The 6,448-nt window shown below is 55.6% G+C and overlaps 1 protein-coding gene across 1 annotated transcript in view; it reads left to right on the top strand.

The window, feature by feature from the left end:
- The first annotated feature begins 428 nt into the window (after positions 1-428).
- NCK2 (NCK adaptor protein 2) overlaps positions 429-6,448 on the top strand; it is a 70,357-nt gene continuing 64,337 nt past the window's right edge. Inside the window, exon 1 of the mRNA XM_072951221.1 lies at positions 429-705. The gene's annotated coding sequence lies outside the window, so the exon portion shown is untranslated. The remainder of the gene's footprint in view (positions 706-6,448) is intronic.

The following is a 6,448-nucleotide window of genomic DNA, read 5'->3' as shown; positions in this document are numbered from 1 at the left end:
GACATTTTTCTGTAAGTCACTTTTCTGATGGCCCGCAGGCCTGCTCGCCAAGGGTGCCGTGGGAATGCTTCCGGGAGGGGGGCGGACGCGATAAGAGAATCAAACAAAAAGAGGATGGAAGACCCCCGCCCGCCCTCCGAGGCCCAAGTGGCTGCCCCTCTCGCCTCTCCCGGTCTCCTGGTCGCTCCCCGGGCGCGCAGGGTGGAGAGGAGCGGGGCCTCCCCTCCCCTCGGCGCCCGGCCCGGCGCTGCGCGGGGTCTTCCCGGGCCGGGCGGCGCCCCCGGCCGAGCCGCGAGCCGCGAGCCCCGAGCGGGTCCCGGCGCCGCCCGAGCCCGGCCGCCGTGCGCGCCCAGGTGGGTCCCGGGCGGCGGGCGCGCGGGCCTGGGCGGCCCCGGCGGCGTCACGGGGCGGAGCGGACGAGGAGGACGAGGAAGAGGAGGAGGAAGGGCGCGCGGCGGGCGCTGCCGGGGAGGGGGCGCCGCGGCGGGAGCGGCAGGCCGGAGCCGAGCGGGCGGGCGGACGGGCGGGCGCGGGGGCTCGGCGGCGGGGGTCGGCCGGGCCCGCGGGGTCCGCCCGGGCCGGCAGCGTCCGCCGAGCGGCGGGAGGAGCGAGCGGCGCAGACAAAGAGCGGCGCCTGGGCGGGCGCAGCGCGGCCGCCGCCCGGGACCCGCGCCGCTGCCCCGGCCTCGGCGGGCGGCGCGCGAGGTAAGCCGGGCCGGGGTGGGGGCCGCAGCCGGGGGCCGGGGGCCGGGGCGGGCGCGGGCCGCCAACTTGGGCGGCTCGGCGGAGTTGCAGCGCGGCGGGGCCGGCGGGGCTGGCGGGGCGGGGCGCACCGGGCCCGGGAACCGGGGGCCGGGTCCCCGCGCGGCCTGGCCCCACGGCCGCCGGCACCTATAGGCTCGCCCCCTCCCCGGGGCCTGGCGGGCGCGGTCGGCCTGCGCGGGGACCCCGGGACGGCGGACTCGGTGCAGGGGCGCGGGGCGGGGGCCGGGCGCGCCCTCGGGAAGGACCGCGCGGATCGCCGGCCCCGCGCAGGACCCGGAGGCGAGCGCGGCCCGCAGAACTTCTGTCCATCGGGACTGTAGGCGAGACCCCGCGCGGAGCTGCTGTCTCTCCGCGCCCAGGAGGGCTCGCCTCGGCGGGGGCGCTTTGTGCCGGGCCCGGGCTCCGCGTCCTGCCCGCGATTCGCGGCCCCAGAAACAAAGTTTCTCACGATCGCACTGCCCTCGGCTCGTTCAGGGCGATCGAACCACCCAGCGGTTCCGGAAGAATTCGGTGTGTGACTTTGCAGGACTAGACGGAACTCCTTCGGGAGCGCAGTCAGCCGGGGTTGTGTGTGGGGGGTGTGATTGCAAAACGGTTTCATCTGTAGAGACCGCCTTGCAGGGGCTGGCGGGCGCGGGGGCCACCGGACTCGGCATTGCAACAGCTTGGGAGCCGCAGCGGGAGCGGGCGCGCGCCGCCTGTGTCATCCAGGACAGGTCAGGTTGGCAGTGTCCCCTGCATTTGGCTTTGTTTATTTTGACAACAGGTTTAAGGCTGAACCTGGCAAGTTTGCGTCTGTACAATGGGACGAGCAGGCCGCAGCGCTGGGCCCGAGGAGCCTGGAACTGTGCGCAGGCCCACTCCTTCCCTTCACCCAAAAAGCACCTGAACCCTGAGAGGCCGGGGGCGTGTCCGGCGGGACCCACAGGTGGGGGAGGCCCTGCCCGGTGCGGCCCAGTCTGGCTTCTTTCTCCTCTTCGCCAAAGGGATTCTGGTAGGAATGAGAGTCATTCGGGGTGTGTTTCATCCCCTAGCATTTGGTGTCGTCAGCAACAGAGCTTTTCAAGGCTTAAAACGCCTGACAGTGAAATAACCTGAACTGTGGTAACTTACCGAAGCAGATGTAAACTTTGCTTCTGAACACGCCCTTAATTCACTTACCCAGTGTTCCCAGATAAAAGGGTAAATTAATAACAGGAATCAGAAGTGTGTAAAGAGGGGGTCGGTCCCTGGGCATGTGGAGATGAAATGGGCTTAACCAGAGGCTGGGCTGTAGATGTCAGTTTTTAGGTGTTTGGAACAGGGGTTTCCCCACACGTGGGTGTTAACCATGTTTCTGAAGCGGGGACTACGAGGGAAAATCCTCCTTTGATCTCCCCCTCCTCCAGGTTGGTTAGATGTAGTTTTGATTGAAGAAAGTGGCCAGATCTCAGTGGTTTGGCTGCAGCAAGTTAAGCTGAAATGGGGAACTTTAAGCCTGGGTGAGCTGGTGACCTGGAGGCCTCACCTGGGCCCGAAGCGTCTCAGCTGGTACCTAAGCACGGAACACAGGATGAGACTGGGTCGCAGGTTGCCTTGCGAATAGACTGACCTATGACCTTCCCTTCCCACTTGAGCTGGGACTTTCTTTCTCTTTTTAAATTGAAGTATTGTCAGTTTACAATGTTGCATCATCAGTTTCTGGTCTTCAGCATCAAGTTTCAGTCATACATACACATACATATACTTATTTTCATATTCTTTTTCATTATAGTTCACAAGATATTGAATATAGTTTCCTGTGCTATACAGTAGAAACTTGTTTATCTGTTTGATAAATGGTAGTTAATATTTGCAAATCTCGAACTCCCAATTTATCCCATCCCACCCCTTTCTCCCATGGTAACTGTAAGTTTGTTCTCTCTGTCTGTGAGTCCGTTTCTGTTTTGTAAATAAGTTCATTTGTGTCTTTTTTTTTTAAACATTCCACATGAGTGACATCATATGGTATTTATTCTTTATCTGTCTGGCTTACTTCACTTAGAATGATGGTCTCCAGGTCCATCCATGTTGCTGCAAATGGCATTATTTCATTCTTTTTTATGGCTGAGTAGTATTCAATTGTATAAATATACCACAGCTTCTTTATCCAGTCATCTATTGATGGACCTGTTACCCCATCTTGGCAACTGTAAATAGTGCTGCTGTGAACATTGGGGTGCATGTGTCTTTTCAGATTAGAGTTCCCTTTGAAATTATTAAGTTGAGACTTTCTTAAGGTGCATTTCAAGTAACTGTGCTCATTTGTCAGGCTCTGAGTTTTTCTTTATTGCATTCCTTGTGCTTAAATTCGCTCCATCCTTGACCTCTTTGAAGCTGCCATGTTCCCCACCTCCGTTGTTTGCAGTGGGAGATTATTGAGCTTTTCCCAACAAACAGCAGATCTTATGTGCACAGGATTTGAGAAATGCATTAGCATCCATGTGAAATACACCAGAAATCTTTCTTGCATGTACAGAAACTGGATAACCTTTTAAAATACCCTTAAAGACATCCTGGTTGCCCAGAATGATCTGGAGCTTTTCACTCCATCACTTGTATGAGCATCGTTGGCCCTGTGTCTCTGGGATACACATGCTTGTCGCGGTCCAGCGTGGCCTGCTGCATGTGCTAGGGGAGAGGGCTGTGGACGTGGTTCTCCCACTGAGCTGAAGATTGCTGGCTGGAACTGCAGGGGAGGGCAGGGGACCATGTTTGGAAATCTGGTAAGCGAACTTCTTTCACCAAGGAACTGGAAACTCCCCACAGCTCAGCCCCGAGGCTTACGAAATTAGTTCTCCCAGCCAGATGAGTTGCAAGCGCCCTCCCAAATTGCTTCTGCTTCCTGAAATGAGTGATGGAAACCCTTCATGGCATGTTTTCAAAGGGCCTGAACTAAGAATGATACCAAGTATATTGTGTTAAATGCTTGAGTTAAGGCAACTCAGAAGGAGGTCAGGCGGCCTTTTAATGGTTTCAAAAGTATGCAGCTGAAGTAAAAATAGTTTGTTATTTCTTACAGCCCTTTTAGTAACACAGTTTTAAAAACTGGACTGGTTTTTCCTTTCTTGCCTTTCCCGCTGAATGGATCCCACAGTCTGTCTATTTCTGAGGGTATAGTCAACATTAGCGAGGTAGACCCTCTCCCCAACACACACACACACACACACACACACACACACACACACGTCACAGTTGGCCCTGTGGTTTCTGGGTGTTGGTTCCTTGTACACACGGATGCCCAGCAAACTCTGCTTGAACACGTGAATGTTGAGTTCTGAGCCTCTGGGTCCCCCCTGAACTATGTGTCAGAAGAGATCCCCAGAATCCTCATGCCTTGCTCTGAACCCCTGTGACATGGTCGCAGGTTTTGTTTCCACACAACGGGAGAATTTGGTTTGGTGGCCTTATTTAGTAATAAATTCTCTGTCAAACGAATCATTTATAGTCCTGAAGGTAAACCTGAAGACAAACACAGAATCAAACCAAAAAACCCAGCAAAACGAAAAGCAAGTCCAGCTACATACATATCCCCCTGGTGGGTTGACTAAATGTTACCCTTTTCAGTAGGTTGTCCAGGTCTCCCTCGAATTGGAAACTCTGGACAGAGCATTTGTGTCCTGGCCTGGGCAGCCGGTCGCTTAGTGCCGGCCTTCTTCTGTTTCTACCATTTGTATTTTTAATGTTCTTTCAGAAAAGAAACTTCAGGTGCGCTCAGTTTCCCCTTTGGAGACTGTTCTGGAAAGTGGGGTGGTCTGGCTGCTCGGCGGTTGATGACGATGTGAAATGCCAAAGTCAGAGGAGAGTAGGTCCTAGTGCTTGAATGGCAGCTCGTAGTTTACCAGTTGCTCTCCCATCTCCCACCATATTTAATATTTGAAATAATGGGGTGAGATGGGCCCTGGCCCTTATGTTGGTGGGAGGTGCCTGGAGCCCAGGGACAGTGGAGGGTGACAGGGCCGCTGGCTGTGCTCAGTGGGCAGGACATAGCCCCCAGAGATGCTGGGCGTGGGGGCTTCCTGGAGGCCGCGGATCTGCTAGTGGGTCCTGATGAAGCGCGGCGGACCTTGTGGGAGCCCCTGCCCGGCTGCAGGTGGCAGCGGGTCGATGGATGAGCTGATGGATGAGCGTCTTCAGTGTCCAAGCCACATTAGCCTAGACGTTCTCTGCTGGTTAAAGAACATGTGTGCCTGGTTACAGGTTGCGCGTCTGCCTGGTGCCCGAACAGGGGCTGCAGAGGGGGTGAGAAGGAAGCTTGTTTCTCACGGTTCTGGGGGCTGAAAAGGGAAGATCGGGGTGCTGGCAGATTTTGGTTCTGTTTTTTTAAATTGAAGTGTAGTCAGTTTACAGTGTTGTGTTAACTTCTGGTGTACAGCACAGTGATTCAGTGGTACACACTTACATGTTCCTTTTCATATTCTTCTTCATTACAGGCTATTACAAGGAATTGAATATAGTTCCCTGTGCTGTACAGTGGGACCTTGTTGTTTATCTATTTGATGTATAGTAGTTTGTATCTGCAAATGCCAAACTCCTGATTTATCCCTCTCCCCCTTTCTCCTTTGGCAACCACAAATTTTTTGTTTTCTATGTTTGTGAGTCTGTTTCTGTTTTGTAAATAAGTTCATTTGTGTCATTTTTTTTTTAGATTCCATGTATCAGATTCGGTTCTTCGTGAGTCTCTTCCTGGCTTAGCCGGCCGCCCTCCCTCTGTGCCCTCACCTGCCCTTTCTCCGCCGCAGGTGGAGAGTCCTGGTGTCCGTCCCCCTCCTTGTCGGGACATCAGTCCTTTTGGTTTAGGGCCCCACTCCTATGACCTCACTGAACTTTAATCATCTCGGAGGCTCTGTCTGCAGCCAGGTTGGGGTCAGGGCTTCCACCTGTGAATCCTGGGGTCAGTTCAGTTCATCACAGTGTGAAAGTAACTGTTTAAAACTGGGCTGATGGGTTTGGGAAGCCCTGTTGCTTCGCACTGATCTGGAGCCTGGTGTTTGGGGTAGGAGGGGACAGGAGCGGGGAGGACAGCTCAGTGTTGGTCGTGGAAGCTGGACGAGGAGGGAGCAGGGTGCTGCCGGCGTTGGCTCAGCTGCAGCGTGTTTCTTGGATCAGGATCATGATAAAATATCAGATCTATGGAAGGTGTTGGATTTTGTGTGGGAACGAGAGTGCTTCCTGGCCGTGGACAGAGGGGCAGAGGGGCGGGTGAGGCCAGGGAGCTGGGGGCTGGGAGCATCCCCTGGGGCTGCTGCTGAGACCTAGGCCTCCAGCCCGTCGCGTGGCTCCCCTCGGCTGGTGCGGGCTGGGTCGATGACGTCCACCCTGATCACCGTGTCTGTGCTGGGCCAGTCTGAGCCGTGCCAGGTGATCACCTGGGTGACTGTGGCTCTCCAGCTGCAAATATGTTTGTTGGTGACTCAGGGTCATTCAAGGAAACATCCAGCTTCTCACCCACCCCCAACCTGCCTGCTCTCTCAGTTAATGTTCCATCATTGACGCACTGGGTCACCCTGGAGTTTTCCCTCACTTTCCAAGTCCCACTTCTCACGGATTTTACTTCTGAAAGCTCTCTTACACCTGAGCCCTGCTGGCCTCATTCCTCTGTCACCGGGACTGGCAGGATACCTTTCCAGCACCGCCCACCAGCCCCGCCCACTGTGCCCTAGGA

This window comes from Vicugna pacos, chromosome 28, assembly GCF_048564905.1.
Source record: "Vicugna pacos chromosome 28, VicPac4, whole genome shotgun sequence".
Taxonomy (NCBI): domain Eukaryota; kingdom Metazoa; phylum Chordata; class Mammalia; order Artiodactyla; family Camelidae; genus Vicugna; species Vicugna pacos.
The sequence above is the reverse complement of the archived record's forward strand: the minus strand, read 5'-3'. Positions and strand labels throughout refer to the sequence as shown.